This window comes from Aotus nancymaae, unplaced genomic scaffold (genome assembly GCF_030222135.1).
Source record: "Aotus nancymaae isolate 86718 unplaced genomic scaffold, 86718_ANA_hifiasm-v0.15.2.pri h1tg000049l, whole genome shotgun sequence".
Taxonomy (NCBI): domain Eukaryota; kingdom Metazoa; phylum Chordata; class Mammalia; order Primates; family Aotidae; genus Aotus; species Aotus nancymaae.
This window is the reverse complement of record NW_026988463.1, coordinates 27,302,486-27,319,977: the sequence shown is the minus strand read 5'-3', so window position 1 is coordinate 27,319,977 and position 17,492 is coordinate 27,302,486.

Here is a 17,492-nt window from a genome sequence, read left to right as displayed (position 1 = left end):
AACCCAGGAGGCGGAGGTTGCGGTGAGCCGAGATTGCGCCATTGCACTCCAGCCTGGGTAACAAGAGCGAAACTCCGTCTCAAAAAAAAAAAAAAGAAAGAAAAAAAAAGTATGCCAAATTGCAGGGTCTTTATTGCCGGCGGCCATGGAGGACTTGCGTCTCTCTAACCCGTGTCCCTGAAAGGAGGGCGTCAAGAACTTTTATACCCGTAAAACCACCTCGGGAGTGAGGGTGACGGGCGGGGGTGGGATGAGGGCTTCAGACGTTCTGAGGGCTAGTGGATTCTGTAAATCACCTCCTGGATGAAGATGAGGGTGAGGGGCTCCGGACCTTCCGAGGGCCAGGAGACTTTTGACATTCTGATTGTTACTTAAGTGGTTCACAAAAGTCAAGATTAGCATTTGTTTACACATTGTCTGGGCAGGGTGGAAATTACAGTCCTTAATTACTTATTCACATTTAGATTATAGAGAGCAGTTTCAACAGTAAGCCGAGGTATAGTTGAAGTATGCACTTTTATAGGGCTTTTACCATGTCACACATTCATCAGTTGATAGACACTTGAGTTGTTTCTGGTTTTTGGCAATTATAAAGAATTCTATGAATACTTGTATATGACTGTATATGTGTACACGTTATTGATTGATTGATCGATTGAGACAGAGTCTCACTCTGTCGCCAGGCTGGAGTGCAGTGATGCGATCTCAGCTCACTGCAACCTCCGTCCCCGAGATTCAAGCAATTCTCCTGCCTCAGCCTTCCAAGTAGCTTGGATTACAGGTGCCTGCCACCACACTTAGCTAATTTTTTTGTATTTTTAGTAGAGATGGAGTGTCAGCGTGTTGGTTAGGATGGTCTTGATCTCCTGACCTCATGATCCTCCCACCTCGACCTCCCAAAGTGTTGAGATTACAGGCATAAGCCACCGCGCCTGGCCAAACACAATTTTGTGTTTTCAATTCCCTTGGGTATTACCTAGAAGCAGAATTTCTGGGTCATATGGTAACTCTATGTGTAGCATTTTGAGGAACTGCTGAACTGTTTTCCAAAGTGGCCACACTGTTACACATCCCCACTAGCAGTGTATGAGGGTTAGATGTTATGTCTCAAATACTTGTTAGAATAGTTGAGGATCAATGATTTTATATTATTTTATTGTATATTTTTTTGAAATAGGGTCTTGCTTTGTTGCCCAGAATGGAGTGTAGTGGTGTGATCCTAGCTCACTGTAGCCTGGACCTCCTGGACTCAAGTGATCCTCCCGCCGCAGCTTCCCAAGTAGTTGGGACTACAAGTGCATGCCACCACGTACAGCTAATTTAAAAAAATTATTGCCAGGTTTGTTGGCTTACACCTGTAATCCCAGGACTTTAGGACTCTAAGGTGGATGGATCGCTTGAGACCAGGAGTTCAAGACAAGCCTGAGCAACGATAAAGATAGTGGTGAAACCCTATCTCTACAAAAAATACAAAAACTTCCCAGGCATGGTGACATGTGCCTGTAGTCCCAGCTACTCAGGAGGCTGAAGTGGAAGGATCGCTTGAGTCCGGGAGGCAGAGATGGCAGTGAACCAAGACCACACCACTGCACTCCAGTCTAGAGTTTGATCCTGTGTCAAAAAAATTAAGAGGTTGGATGTGGTGGCTCACGCCTGTAATTCCAGCACTGTGGGAGGCCAAGGCGGGTGGATCACTTGAGGTCAGGATTTCGAGACTATCCCGTCTCTACTAAAAATACAAAACTTAGCTGAGTGTGGTGGCGCATGCCTGTAATCCCAGCTACTCGGGAGGCTGAGGCAGGCGAATTGCTTGAACCAGGGAGTCAGAGGTTGCTGTGAGCAGAGATCATGCCACTGCATTCCAGCCTGGCAACAGAGTGAGACTCCATTCCGCCCCCACAAAAAAAAAAAAAAAGGAAAAAGAAATGAAATCCTCCTGCCTCAGCTGCTGAGTAGCTGGGATTACAGATGTGAGCTGCCACATCTGGCTCTAATTTAAGTTTAAATATCCACATGTGAGCCGGGTGCAGTGGCTCACGCCTGTAATCCTAGCACTTTGGGAGGCTGAGGTGGGTGGATCACCTGAAGTCAGGAGTTCAAGGCCAGCCTGTGGTTAGTGGTTACCTATTGGAACATGCAGTTCTAGAGGCTTTAATACAGACAGAGACCCCTTGTGGATAAATGGGTCTGGTTAAAGCAGGCAACAAGGAACGCTGAAGCCCTAAGAGGCTAGCAACGGTGGGGCCCTGTTACTACCTCTAGGACTGACGAGGTAACAGTGAGAAACTGTGTTACTGAAACTCATTAAAAGCTGGGAATGTAGAAGAAGGGGCTAACGGACAGGCACTGCAGATGTGGGTGAGGAGATGAAGCCTATTGGGAACCAGCCCAACCCTGTACGTGGTGCCCTGTGTCCTGGCAGTGACGAGGGAGTGAAAAAAGAAACAAAGAAAAAGACACAAGAATAGAATTTTACAGCGTGGGTCCAGGGTTCCAACACAGTCTCGCAGGGTGATTCGCGTTGTGGGCTTCATGAGCTTTTACTGGGCGCATTATCTTGTTAATCTTGCAGGCTGTGGGGAGGGGGGTTGAGGAGGAAGATAGCCGGAGGAAGAGCATGTGTCTGCAGCATTCAATAGCAAACGTATTTCTCCTAAGAAATGCTAACTAAGGACACTGAGCTTTTTACCTCCCATTGTCTATCCAGGTGTTTTGGTGAAAGAGGTGCAGCGGATAAGGCGCCATAAGGTCTGACCACACACAATGCATCAAGGGGCTGTTACCTCCCAAGCATTGTGGACAGGAGCAATCGGAATTGCTCCATATTCTGAGAACATAGGCAGAGCCTGTGGCGTTCCGGTGTCTCTGCCCTGCAAGGCTTTCTGGCCTTATCAGGAATCTGTGAAGACCCTCCTGAGTCTTGTGAGCAGAGGCTGCATTACTTTCCAGAGTCTTTTGGATAAGCTCCCTTTACGAGATCCCCACACAAACTCTATGTTGGGAAGAGTTGTGGGACCAAAGCAGTTTTTTCCGCTCTGCAGCCACACCGCAGCGTTCCGCGGTTCTAGGGCGCTCTCAGATGGTCCTCACCATAGGCCTCCTGTTACCGCTGAATCTCTGCTTTTATTTTACTGCACCGTAGTTTGGATATAATCCTTGGCACAAATGTTGTCACTGAACGAGCACAAAATCACCACTGAGACAAAGACTGGGCCAAATTACAGGGTCTTTATTGCCGGCGGCCACTGAGGACTCTCGTCTCTCTAACCCGCGGCCCTGAAAGGAGGGTGTTAAGACCTTTTATGCCTGTAAACCACCTCCTGGGCAGGGGTGAAGGCGAGGAGCTTCAGACATTCCGAGGGCCAGTGAACTTTGGACATTCCTTAAACCACTTCCTGGGTGAGGGTGAGGATGAGGGGCTTCAGACATTCTGAGGGCCAGTGAACTTTGGACATTCCTTAAACCACCTCCTGGGTGAGGGTGAGGGTGAGGGGCTTTGGACATTCCGATTGTTACTTCGTGGTTCACAGAAGTCAAGGTAAGCGTTAGTTCACGCATTGTCTGGGTGGGGTGGAATTTACAGACCTTAGTTACTTATTACAAGTTGCAGGGGCCAAGATGGTGTGGGTTTGGACTGCTTGCCTGTCACATTAGGGTTACAGAGAGCAGTTTCAATGGAAAGCCAAGGTATGCAGTTTATGAGGCGATTACCATGTCACACAAATCTCAGCGTATAAAAAGCAAAGCAACTTTGTAATCATTTAACTATAACCAACACAGGTCTGCCCCTGCCCATCTCTTCCCACAAAGCCACTGCCAGAGATGTGAGGCACAGCAGGAAGACAGCAGGGCAGAAATGTCCTGACTGTCCTCTCCCTCAGAGCTCCAGCCCGTCCTCCCTTTAGCTGACTGAACTCAAGTGAAATCCAGGCCAGGCGTGGTGGCTGACACCTGTAATCCCAGCACGTTGGGAGGCCAAGGCACAGAGTTCAAGACCAGCCTGGCCAACATGGCAAAACCCCGTTTCTATTAAAATATATAAAAAACTAATTGGGCATGGTAGGGGGGCCCCTGTAATCCCAACTACTTGAGAGGCTGAGGCAGAAGAATTGCTGGTACTGAGGAAGGAGACCCAGGCATCTAGAATCACCTCCCCCTTGCCTTCCACACTGCATTCCAATAAAAGGAAAGCCTGGTCAACTGGCGCCTCCTAAATCACCTTCCTGTAAATAGCAGGCGTGATACGGGGAATCTCTCCGGAAGACATTGTTTTTACTTAAACAAGATCAAACCCCCACCCCACTCCTCCATCGACCAAGACCCTTTCATATGTGATTTTTAAAGCTGTAAATCCAGACCCTTTCACTTGTAAATTCTAAGGCTATGAACCTAAGATTCTTTCATGTGTGGTATCTAGAGTGTAAGCCTACATAAAGGCAGAGATTTTCTTTGTTAGGCGAGCTTGGTCGTTTAGACAAATTGTCACTCCTGGCCGGCCATAATAATAATAAACACCTCTTCCATCCCAGTTCCATGTTCGGGAGGTCTGTTTCTTGTGGCTGCTTCTGCTTCAGTACCGGGGTGATGGATCTTTCAGTGAGTCAAGATTGCGCCACTGCACTCTAGCCTGGTGACAGAGTGAAACTCTATCTAAAAAAAAAAAAAATCCAGAGGGTGGGGGAAACTCCAGGGCAGAGGGTAGGGCTGAGAATGGGTCTGGGAGTGGAGGACAACCAGCTCAGAGCCACAAACCCCAAAACATCACCTCTGAACCTCAGTGCTCTGAGGAACCCTGTCTGAAACCACTTCCTAGGTGGGACACGCAACTGAACAGAAACTGAACAGAAGAGGGGCGGGGGGACCCCTGAAGGTGCCTTCTGAGGAATCTTTGCTGAGTTCTCTCTTTTTTTTTTTGGAGACAGAGTCTCACTCTGTCACCGGGGCTGGAGAGTGCAGTGGCATGTTCTTGGCTCACTGCAAACTCCACCTCCTGGGTTCAAGCGATTCTCCTGCCTCAGCCTCCCGAGTAGCTGAGATTACAGGTGTATGCCACCATACCTAGCTAATTTTTGTATTTTTAGTAGAGGTAGGTTTCGCCAAGTTGGCCAGGCTAGTTTGGAACTCCTGACCTCAGGTGATCCGCCCACCCTGGCCTCCCAAAGTGCTGAGATTACAGGCATGAGCTGCCACACTCGGCTTTTGCTGAGTTCTTAAAGGCTGAGACGGGAAAAGAAAAACAGTAAACTCTGTGCCAAGCTTTGTTGTGAGCTGGGTAATTTCGCTATTTTCTTGTTGAACTTTATGACTGTCCTGGAGAGTGCAGCACCATTACCTTTAATTTAGAGCTGGGACAGGGACAGTTGGTGACACCTATCTTGACATTGAGGATGGGAGTCAGTCTTCCAATGAATGGAGGGGGGCCGATTGAGGTGTGATACTGAGTGCCCCAGCAGTTTCTCAGGGTCTGGCGCAGATTTTTTTTTTTTTTTTGAGACAGAGTTTCGCTCTTGTTACCCAGGCTGGAGTGCAATGGCGTGATCTCGGCTCACCGCAACTTCCACCTCCTGGGTTCAGGCAATTCTCCTGCCTCAGCCTCCTGAGTAGCTGAGATTACAGGCACACATCACCATGCCCAGCTAATTTTTTGTGTTTTTAGTAGAGACGGGGTTTCACCATGTTGACCAGGATGGTCTCGATCTCTTGACCTCGTGATCCACCCGCCTCAGCCTCCCAAAGTGCTGGGATTACAGGCGTGAGCCACCGCGCCCAGCCCAGGTCTGGGGCAGATTTAAAGTTGTGTCTGTACAGGCTGATACTTAGGTGGCCAGGGCCTCCAGCTTTGGAAACCTGTGATGGCTGCTACCACCTCTGGCTTTGCTAGGCGCACACATCCCATACTCAATGTGTTGCAATCCCATGCAAACTCCAGGCCCACACTGAGAATCAAGAATCGTGGACTCTTGATTCTCTACATCTTCTCAAAAGCCCAGCTGCTGGCCAGGCTTGGTGGCTTACACCTGTAATCCCAGCACTTTGGGAGGCTGAGGCGGGCTGATCACTTGAGGTCAGGACTTCGAGACCAGTGTGGCCAACGTGGCGAAACGCCATCTCTACTAAAAATACAAAAATTAGCTGGGCATGGTGGCGTGCGCCTGTAATCCCAGCTACTTGGGAGGCTGAGGCAGGAGAATCGCTTGAACCTGGGAGGCGGAGATTGCAGTGAACTGAGATCACGCCACTGCACTCCAGCCTGGGTGACAGAGTGAGACTCCATCTCAAAAAAAAAAAAAAAAAAAAAAAAAGGCCGAGCTGAGAAATAGCTTAGGGCTTGAGAGCTGAGTGAACACTCCTTAAGTCCCCTATTTCCAATTATAGCCATGGGTCGCCTTAGATCAACAGAAACCTATATGGATTACTCTGATGGAGTGCAAAAAGATCTGAACTAAGACCTTGCTGTGAATTCTGATCCTACCCCTTACCAGCTGTGTGACCGTGGGCAAGACAGGAAACCTCTCTGAGCTGTCATCGCCCTCTCTGTAGGTGAAGTGGCACCCATCTCATATGTCTGTGTTGGTCCTATTCTAATTGACACCACTCTTTTTTAAAATTTTGAGACAGGGTCTTGTTCTGTCGCCCAGGTTGGAGTCCAGTGGTGTGATCCTAGCTCACTGCAAGCTCAAACTCCTGGGCTCAAGTGATCCCCCTACATCAGCCTCCTGAGTGGCTGGGACCACAGGCACGTGCCCCTGTGCCTGGCTAATTTTTAAATTTATAAGTAGAGATAGGGTCTCACTGTGTTGCTCAGGCTGGTCTCAAACTCCTGAACTCAAGTGTGATCCTCTTACCTTGGCCTCCCAAAGTGCTGAGATTACAGGAGTGAGCCACGGTGCCTGATGACACTCACTCTTAAGGTGAGCTCACACGGACCCCTGGCTTTAAATATCATCCAAATGTTGATGTCCCCCAAGTTTTCATCTTCACTGCAGACCTCTTCTATGAGCTCCAGAACTGCTCACTTGAAACTTCCTCGTGAGTGTCTGACAGGCAACACAAGCTTAACATTTCTCAAAATGAACTCTCTCTCTTTTTTTTTTGAGATGGAATCTTGCTCTGTTGCCATGCTGAAGTGCAGTGGCATGATCCTGGCTCACTGCAACAGCTGCCTCCCAGGTTCAAGTGATTCTGCCTCAGCTTCCCGAGTAGCTGGGATTACAGGTGCGCTACCATGCCCGACTAATTTTTTATATTTTTAGTAGAGACAGGGTTTCACCATGTTGGCCAGGCTGGTCTCAAACTCCTGGGCTCAAGCAATCTGCCCTCCTCGTCCTCCCAAAGTGCTGGGGATTACAGGCATGAGCCACCACGCCCAGCCCCAAAATGAACTCTTTATTCTCCCTCAAACCTACTCCTCCTGCAGCCTTCCCATATCAGAATATAACAGTTCTATTCTTACAGTAGGTGTGGCTGAAAACCTTGGTGGTGTTCTCAATCCTCTCTCACACGTCCCCAAATCCGATCTGTCAAGAAACCCTAGTGATCACTTGAGCCCAGGAGTTTGAGACCAACCTGGGCAACATAGCAAGACCCTGTCTCTACAAAAAAAAAAAAATACAAAAATTAGCTGGACATGGTGGCACACACCTGTGGTCCCAGCTATTCAGGAGGCTGAGGTGGGAGGATTGCTTGAGCCCGGAAGTTGGAGGCTGCAGTGAGCCATGATTGCACCAGTGCACTCCAGCCTGGGCCACAGAATGAAACTCTGTCTCTAAAAAGCAGAGCAAAGCAAAGTTGAAGCTCTCTAAAGTCTTCACACTGACTCAGAGTGAAAGTGCTAATAATGACCCAAAGCCATGCTCTCTGGCCCCTTTCCTCAACTTTCATGCCCTCTGCTCCAGCCTTACCGGCTTCCTTGGGCTTCCCAGAACACGCCAAGCAGGACCCAGTTTAGGGCCTTTGAACTGGCTTTGTTTGTCTCTAGAATTCCCTAAGAACATCGCATGGCTGATTCCTTCTCTTTCCTCATGTCTCCGCTCAGCCTGTAGAAATGAGCACTTTCGGCCGGGCGCGGTGGCTCAAGCCTGTAATCCCAGCACTTTGGGAGGCCGAGGCGGGTGGATCACGAGGTCAAGAGATCGAGACCATCCTGGTCAACATGGTGAAACCCCGTCTCTACTAATACAAAAAATTAGCTGGGCACGGTGGCGCGTGCCTGTAATCCCAGCTACTCAGGAGGCTGAGGCAGGAGAATTGCCTGAACCCAGGAGGCGGAGGTTGCGGTGAGCCGAGATCGCGCCATTGCGCTACAGCCTGGGTATCAAGAGCGAAACTCCGTCTCAAAAAAAAAAAAAAAAAAAAAAAAGAAATGAGCACTTTCCTGTGTGATGTTTCTCCATGATGCCTGCTTCCTACCTATGTAGATTCTGTCTCACTCCAGAGAAGGCTATTCCCAAGAGGAAAGGTGACTGGCCTTGATTTCACTCATTGTCACAATCTTACGCCAGACACATGGTTAGTGTTCAACAAATATCTGTGGAATTAAATAACTAATTAATAGTGTTGTGAGATAGATACTCTATTCCCATTTTTCTTTATTTTTGCTTTTTAGTATATTTCTTAAATCTAAAGACAGGGTCTCGCTATGTTTCCCAGGATGGCCTCAAACTCCTAAGCTCAAGCAATCCTCCTGCCTCCGCCTCCTGGGTAGCTGGGATTACTGGGACTACGCCACCCTGCCTGGCTCTTTTTTTTTTTCTTACAATGCCCATTTTAAAGATTAGGAAAACTGAGACTCCAAGGGCACACAGTGAGTGGTGGCTGCCTTCAGGTGGGTCTGTCTGACTCCAATGCCCAAGCCTTTACTCAGGACTGGCGAGTTGCCCATGAGCTGTTTTATCCATGACGTCGGCTGGCATGAGATATGTTCTCACATGAAAATTAATTTTACAAATGAATGCTAGGAAATATTGGCCTTCTGTGAGGAACTACTGTGTTTCTTCCTTTTTGACTGTAACGATTTATGAAAATTTTCCCTTTTGGGGCCAGCCCCAGGAAGCTCACAGCCTAATGTGGGGTTGGTCACTCTATTAAATATTCTTTCTTAGGCTGGGATTTTTTTCCCCCTTTCATTTATGTTAACCTAATTACCAGCTGCTTCCTGTTCCTTAGGAAAGAGGTAAGTCATACATGACCTTTTGGGTTTCTGGCGTGCCCGGCATGGGCTTTCTTTCATTGGGCAGGCACTAGGTGACTTTTCAGCCTGAGGATGCATGTTTTTCATCGGAGTGAGGTTGTCTTATGATATTTCTCTGATCATTCTCCTTCTTCCATTTGCTTGGTTCTCTCTTCCTGGCACTCCTACTGGTTGGTTTTGGGCCTCTTGGATTGCTCTGCTGTGTTTCTGTGGAAGTCTACTCACTATCCAAAATCCAGTGATCCCTTCTTCCCCAGGAACATGGCCGAACTGCATGTCCCAGCATCTCTTGCAGTAGGCATGGTCATGTGACTAAGTTTCCACCAATAGAATGTAAGGAAGTGATATATGTGACTTCCGGTCTTAGGCCTTAGGAAGTAGGCCAACTCCATACTCTCCCTTCCTACTGGCTGGAGCTCCCCACGACAGATTCAAACGTGCAGGCGACAAATGGTGCCATACTGGATAGCAGAACAGTGATGAGGAAGGGACCTGGGTCCCTGAACGATGAGAGAAGCAGGGCTGCCTTCCTACTACCACTTTACTTGGACATGCTTCTTCTTTTGTTTGTTTCTTTTACAGACGCATCTCTTTTTTTTTTTTTTTTTTTTTTTTTGAGACGAAGTCTCGCTCTGTCCCAGGCTGGAGTGCAGCGGAGCGATCATGGCTCACTGCAACCTCTGCCTCCCGGGTTTAAGCTATTCTCCTGCCTCAGCCTCTCAAGTAGCTGGGATTACAGGCGCGTGCCACCACGCCCGGCTAATTTTTGTATTTTTAGTAGAGATGGGGTTTCACCATCTTGGCCAGGCTGGTCTTGAACTCCTGACCTCGTGATCCACTCACCTCGGCCTACCAAAGTGCTGGGATTACAGGCATGAGCCACCGCACCCGGCGGACATATCTCTTCTTTATGCCACCACTTACTGGATCTATATGTTACAGCAGCAGTCTCATATATTTTCTCTCATTCTTCTCCACCCCTACACTTCTTGGGAGTTCTGGATAATTTACTTATTTTTTAAATTTTTTATTCTTGAGACGGAGTCTCACTCTGTCACTCAGGCTGGAGTGCAATGGTAGGATCTTGGCTCACTGCAACTTCCACCTCTGCGTTCAAGTGATTTTCCTGTTGCAACCTCCCAAGTAGCTGGGGTTACAGGTGCCCGCCACCACACCTGGCTAATTTTTGTGCTTTTAGTAAAGATGGGGTTTTGCCATGTTGGCCAGGCTGGTCTCGAACTCTTGACCTCAGGTGATCTTCCTGCCTCAGTCTCCCAAAGTGCTGGGATTACAGGCATAAACTACCTCGCCTGGCAGTTTTATGGGATATATAAATGTTAATATAATTTATTAACATTTTATTCCAACACTTTGTGTTTGTACAGATGAGGCCTTGCTGTATTACCCAGGCTGGTCTTGAAATTCTGGCCTCAAAGCCATCCTCCTTGGCCTCCCAAACTGCAGGGATTATAGGAGTGAGCCACTGTGCCCAGGTTTTTTTTTTCTCGCCTCCTTCCCACCGCCCAGCTTCTTTATTCCAATGCTTTTAGTAATTCAGTATCATGGCTTTAGTTTCTAAGAATTCAGTCTTGTGCTCTATTTTTTTTTGAGACGGAGTTTCACTCTTGTTACCCAGGCTGGAGTGCAATGGCACGATCTCAGCTCACCACAACCTCCGCCTCCTGGGTTCAGGCAATTCTCCTGCCTCAGCCTCCTAAGTAGCTGGGACTACAGGCGTGCGCCACCACGCTCAGCTAATTTTTTTTTTTTTTTCATATTTTTAGTAGAGACGGGGTTTCACCATGTTGACCAGTAAGGTCTCTATCTCTTGACCTCATGATCCACTCGCCTCAGCCTCCCAAAGTGCTGGGATTACAGGCGTGAGCCACCACGCCCGGCTCTATTTCTTTTTTATAGCACCCTGTTTTTATGGTGATATAGCATAGCAATATCTTTTTTGTTTGTTTGAGATGAAGTCTTGCTCTGTTTCCCAGGCTGGAGTACAGTGTTGTGATCTCCACTAACTACAACCTCCGTCTCCCAGGCTCAAATGATTCTCCTGCCTCAGTCTTCCAAGTAGCTGAGATTACAGGAACCCGCCACCACACCCGCTACTTTTTGTATTTTTAGTAGAGACAGGGATTCACCATGTTGGCCAGGCTGCTCTTGAACTCCTGACCCCAGGTGATCCACCCACCTCAGCCTCCCAAAATGCTGGGATTACAGGTGTGAGCCACTGTGCCCGGCCAGCAATATCTTTTTTCTTTCTTTCTTTTTTTTTTTTTAATATGGGGTCTTGCTCTGTCGTCCAGGCCAGAATGTGGTGGCATGAGCACAGTTCATTGCAGCCTCACATTCCCAGGCTCAAGCGATCCTCCCACCTTAGCCTCCAGAGTACTGGGATTATAGGCACGTGCCACCATGCCCTGCCCAGCTAATTTTTTTCTTTTTTGGAGGCAGCAGCTTCATTTATTAGGGGCTTTGGTGGCGGTGGGGAAAGGCGACGCCCGGGTCAGAGGTGCTGGAAGAAGAGCCTGGAGGCATGGTCCAGCATGTACTTGCTGAGGCCCGGCCAGCTCCCACCCAGCAAATTTTTAAATTTTTTGTAGAGACAGGGTCTCACTACGTTGCCAGGGCTGGTCTCAAGTGATCCTCCCGCTTTGGCCTCCCAAAGTGCTGGGATTATAGGGGTGAGCCTCATGCCTGGCCTGAAGCAGTATTTTCTCAAATGTCTCTAAGAATACCTGATTTTTTTTTCTTTTTATTTTATTATTTATTTATTTATTTTTAGAGATGGGGTCTTGCTATGTTGCCCAGGCTGGAGTGCAGTGGCTATTCACAGGTGTGATACTACTGATGAGCATGGGAGTTTTGACCTGCTCCGTTTCCAACCTGGGCTTGTTCACCCCTCCTTAGGCAACCTGGTGGTCCCTGCTCCCGGGAGGTTACCATAATGGTGCTGAACTTAGTGCAGGCACCTGATCGGCATAATGCACTACAATCCAGAACTCGTGGGCTCAAGCGATCCTCCAACCTCAGCCTCCCGAGTAGCTGGGACTACAGGCATGCGCCACCTTGCCCAGCTTTTTTTTCTATTTCTTTACCTAAATTTTGTTTCCTCCAGGATTGCTTTTCTTTCTTTCTTTTTTTTTTTTTGAGACGTAGTTTTGCTCTTGTTACCCAGGCTGGAGTGCAATGGCGCGATCTCGGCTCACCGCAACCTCCACCTCCTGGGTTCAGGCAATTCTCCTGCCTCAGCCTCCTAAGTAGCTGGGACTACAGGCGTGCGCCATCACGTCCAGCTAATTTTGTATTTTTAGTAGAGACAGGGTTTCTCCATGTCGGTCAGGCTGGTCTCAAACTCCCAACCTCAGAGGATCCGCCCTCCTTGACCTCCCAAAGTGCTGGGATTACAGACATGAGCCACCGCTCCCGGCCCTGCTTTTCTTTTTTTAAAACGTGTACTTAGGATGCGTTTGGCTACAGATAACTAAACATCCGACATAGAGGAAACTCACAGAAGCAAGTGGCTGGGATTCAGGGCCCATTGATCAGGCATTTGGGAGGCCTTGGAATCCTGCGCTCTTCCTCCTCCTCCTCTGCAATCCTACAATGTTTTCATCCGGGAGCCAGTTCTTCTCAGAGTTCTAGGATGTGTCCTTAATCATGACTGGTGGGAGGCAGAAGTCACTGACCCTGGGTTCTCTTTTAAAAGGAAGGAGCCTTTCTAAGAAACCTCTCTTCCTTTTATCTCAGTGGCTAAAATTGGGGCATGTGCCCTTTCCTGATGCGATGCAATCGTGGGCAGTAGCCACTCTCCTCAGTGGTTACTTTGGGTTAGTCAGACTTTGCTGGAGTTCCTGGAGCTGCAGAAGGAGGGGGTCAGTGCCCAGGATGTGTATGGGGATGGGTACCTGAACAAATTGGGGTACTTTTAGGAAAGAAGGAGGCAGAACGGACGATGAGGTTGGTTTATCTTGGTGCTTTCCTTTCATGTGGCAGGGTTCCTTTGAATGTTGATATTTTCTGGGTGAGGTGGCTCTGGCTGTAATTCCAGCAGTTTGGGAGGTGGAGGTGGGTGGAATCTCTTGCGCTCGGGAGTTCCAGACCAGCCTGGGCAACAGAGGGAGACCCCCGTCTCTACAAAAATTAGCCAGGCATAGTGGTGTGCACCTGTAGTCCCAGCTTTGCTGGGAGGATTACTTGAGTCTGGAAAGTTGAGTTGAGGCTGTAGTGAGCTATGATCTTGCCACTGCATTCCAGCCTGGGTGACAGAGTGAAACCCTGTTTAAAAAAAGAAAAAAAAAAGTTGGTATTTCTTTCAAGTCTGATGATATTTCAGAGTGAGCCAATAAAAGGCTGACTGGGGCTTTTGGTGCTTGAATACGGCTTTCCAACTTGAGGGCTGGCTTTCATATCAAGCATGAGAATAAACGAAAGACCTGTTTTAGTTGCAAGATTACTTTGGGCATGGTGGCTCACGACTGTAATCCCAGCACTTTGGGAGGCCGAGGGGGGCAGATCACTTGAGGTCAGTAGTTTGAGACCAGCCTATCCAACATGATGAAATCCTGTCTCTACTAAAAATACAAAATTAGCCTGGTACAAAACACACCTGTAATCCCAGCTACTTGGGAGGCTGAGGCAGGAGAATCACTTGAACCCGGGAAGTGGAGGTTGCAGTGAGCTGAGATTGCCCCATTGCACCCCAGCCCGAGTGACAGAGTGAGATCCTGTCTCAAAAGAAAAAAAAAACAAGAAAGTTTATCTTTTTCTTAGGGAGCTCACTTTCTTTGGATTTGACCTGAGAATGTGCTCCTGCAAAATTAAGGGGGGTAAACCACGAAAGAGGAGGGTGTAGAGTACAGGAAATAGGAGATCCAACCCAAGAGGGAAATAACCTGTGGCCCCAAGATGTAACCGTGTAGCAACAGGGAGTGGGAGGAGGTCTGGAGTAAGGAATTAGAGATGCAATCAGCTAGGTAAAATTAAAAGATGTATAACAAAGGGTAGGTAATCATAGTAAATGCTTCACTGTGTGCTGAACAGTAGTTATATAATGCCTTTTTTTTTTTTTTTTTTTTTTAAGAGAGAAGGTCTCCCTCTGTCACCAAGCTGCAGTGGTGCAGGGAAATCATCATAGCTCACTGCAGTCTTGAACGTCTGTGTTCCAGTGATTGTCCCATCTCAGCCTCCCGAGTAGCTGGAACTACAGGCATGTGCTACCATGCCCAGCTATTTAAAAAAAATTTTTTTTCCATACAGATGGGCCTTGCTATGTTGCCCAGGCTGGTCTCGAACTCCTGACCTCAAGTGATCCTCCTACCTCGGCCTCTCAAAGTGCTGGGATTACAGACATAAGCCACCACATCCAGCCCCACAATCTTAGAAAGAACGAAAATTAATAGTTTTCCATTTTAGACTCAAACTCTGGGCCAGACAGTGCTGATCTTGATTATCTGAGATGAAAGAAATATCCTTTATCTGTGTTATTTGATTTCATAGCTACTAGCCACATGTGGTTTCTGAGCACTTGAAATGTGACTAGCTAGATGCAACTGGGGAACTATGTTTTAAATCTCATTAATTTTAATTAATTTAAGTTAAAGTAGCCTCCTGTGGCCAGTGCCTTCTATATTAAGCAATGCAGCTCTAAGCAATGTGAACAAGAGAATGCCAGTATTATCTACATGTAACCACATAAAAGTAAATGTACAGGTAACAGAAATGAGCAGAAGAGGGAAAAAAGAAAGCCACTATCTTCATGTCACCAAGTGATAAGAATTTAGGCTGGAAGCTGCGGCTCATGTGTGTAATCCCAGTATTTTTGGAGGCTGAGGCAAGGAGGATTGCTTGAGCCCAGGAGTTCAAGACCAGCCTAGGCAACATAATGAGATCCCTGTCTCTACAAAAAAATTAAAAAATTAGCTGGGTATGGTGGTGCACACCTGTAGTCCCAACTACTCAAGAGGCTGAGGCGGGAGGATCACTTGAGCCCAGAAGCCAGCTGACATCCGGCCACTGCACTCTAGCACTCTAGCCTGAGCAAAAGAGGGAGACCCTGTCTCAAAAACAAACAAACAAGGAAACAAACAAAAAAACCCAAGCAAACAAAAACCAAACATACATATATAAATAAAGTTACAAAAGCAACTTTGGTTTGTTACAAAGAGAGGGATTTAACTGACCTGCAAGGTAGGATGGCTAGAGCTGGGCCAGTGCGTCAAACACTCACCTATGATTATGCCAGGCAAAATGGATACATGAAGAAATAGAAGTATAGCATCTCCATGTAGTAGTAGAAAAAAAAAAAGGAATAACAGAATTAGCACACTCTTTAGGAATGTGGACCCACTGGTAGAATTCAGAGTAGAAGGCCGGGCGTGGTGGCTCACGCCTGTAATCCCAGCACTTTGGGAGGCCGAGGCGGGTGGATCACGAGGTCAAGAGATCGAGACCATCCTGGCCAACATGGTGAAACCCCGTCTCTACTAAAAATACAAAAAATTAGCTGGGCATGGTGGCGCGTGCCCGTAGTCCCAGCTACTTGGGAGGCTGAGGCAGGAGAATTGCTTGAACCCGGGAGGTGGAGGTTGCAGTGAGCCGAGGTCAGGCCACTGTGCTCCAGCCTGGTGCCTGGTGACAGAGTGAGACTCTGTCTCAAAAAAAAAAAGAATTCAGAGTAGAAAAAGTTAAAAGCATTAGAAGTGGTCTCTTTCTGAGACCATGACTCGGTGGGGAGAGGGAAGACTTCTCACTGTTCATGACAAACACTTCTGTGCTTATAATATGCATTAGCTAAGGAAACAGCACATTTCCTTTTTTCTTCTTTTGGAGACAAGGTCTTGCTCTGTCACCCAGGCTGGAATGCAGTGTCTCGATCTTGGCTCACTGCAACCTCTGCCTCCTGGCCCCACAGGGAACTGGGATTACAGGCGTGGGCCACCGTGCCTGGCCTGGTGCTTCTCAATGAATAAATAAGTATGTAAACTTCTCTTTTCTGACCAGATGGAAATTACCCAGAAGAAGAGGGTGGTGTGACTTGTTAGTCCATTTCATTGACATCACTGTGGATGGGAAGAAAGGGGTCCCTGGCCCCAAGCAAGCCCCAATTCTGTGGCCTCGGAGGATGAGAAGGGGTAATTATGTGTCAAAGAAAAACACAGCCAGACAGTAGTTACAGTGATGAAAACAGATTTTATTCAGTAAGTACTTGCAGTAGGGGAAACAGCTGAGCTCCATTCTGATTTGTGCAGAGGTGATTTGGGGATTTAATTAATTGATTAGTTTTTTGGGACAGGGTCTCAATCTGTCGTCCAGGCTTGTGATTGTGTCTGTTGCTCAGATGGGGCAGTGGCACAATCACGGCTTGCTGTAGCCTTGAACTCCAGGCTCAAGCCATCCTCCTCCCTCTCCCTCCTGAGTTAGCTGGGACCACAGGCATGTGCCACCAGGCCAGGCTAATTTTTTTTTTTTTTTTTTTTTTTTTTTTGAGAAAGAGTTTCACTCTTGTTACCCAGGCTGGAGTGCAATGGCGTGATCTAGGCTCACCGCAACCTCCGCCTCCTGGGTTCAGGCAATTCTCCTGCCTCAGCCTCCCGAGTAGCTGGGATTACAGGCACGCACCACCATGCCCAGCTAATTTTTGTATTTTTAGTAGAGATGGGGTTTCACCATATTGACCAGGATGGTCTCGATCTCTTGACCTCGTGATCCACCCGCCTCGGCCTCCCAAAGTGCTGGGATTATAGGCATGAGCCACCGCGCCCGGCCCCTAATTTTTTTTTTTTTTGAGACAGAGTCTCACTCTGTTGCCCAGGCTGGGTAGTGGCTCGATCTTGGCTCACAGCAACCTCCACCTCCCAGGTTCACACAATTCTCCTACCTCAGTCTCCCAAGTAGCTGGGACTACAGGCGTGAGCCACCAGATTCAGCTAGGTTTTTTTTTTAAATTAGTAGAGATGGGGTTTCACCATGTTGGCCAGGCTGGTCTCAAACCCCTGATCTCAGGTGATCCTCCTGCATTTGGCCTCCCAAAATGCTGGGATTACAGGCATGAGCCACCACACTGGCCTGTTAATTTTTAAATTTTTTATAGGCCGGGCGCGGTGGCTCAAGCCTGTAATCCCAGCACTTTGGGAGGCCGAGGCGGGTGGATCACGAGGTCAAGAGATCGAGACCATCCTGGTCGACATGGTGAAACCCCGTCTCTACTAATACAAAAAATTAGCTGGGCACGGTGGCGCGTGCCTGTAATCCCAGCTACTCAGGAGGCTGAGGTAGGAGAATTGCCTGAACCCAG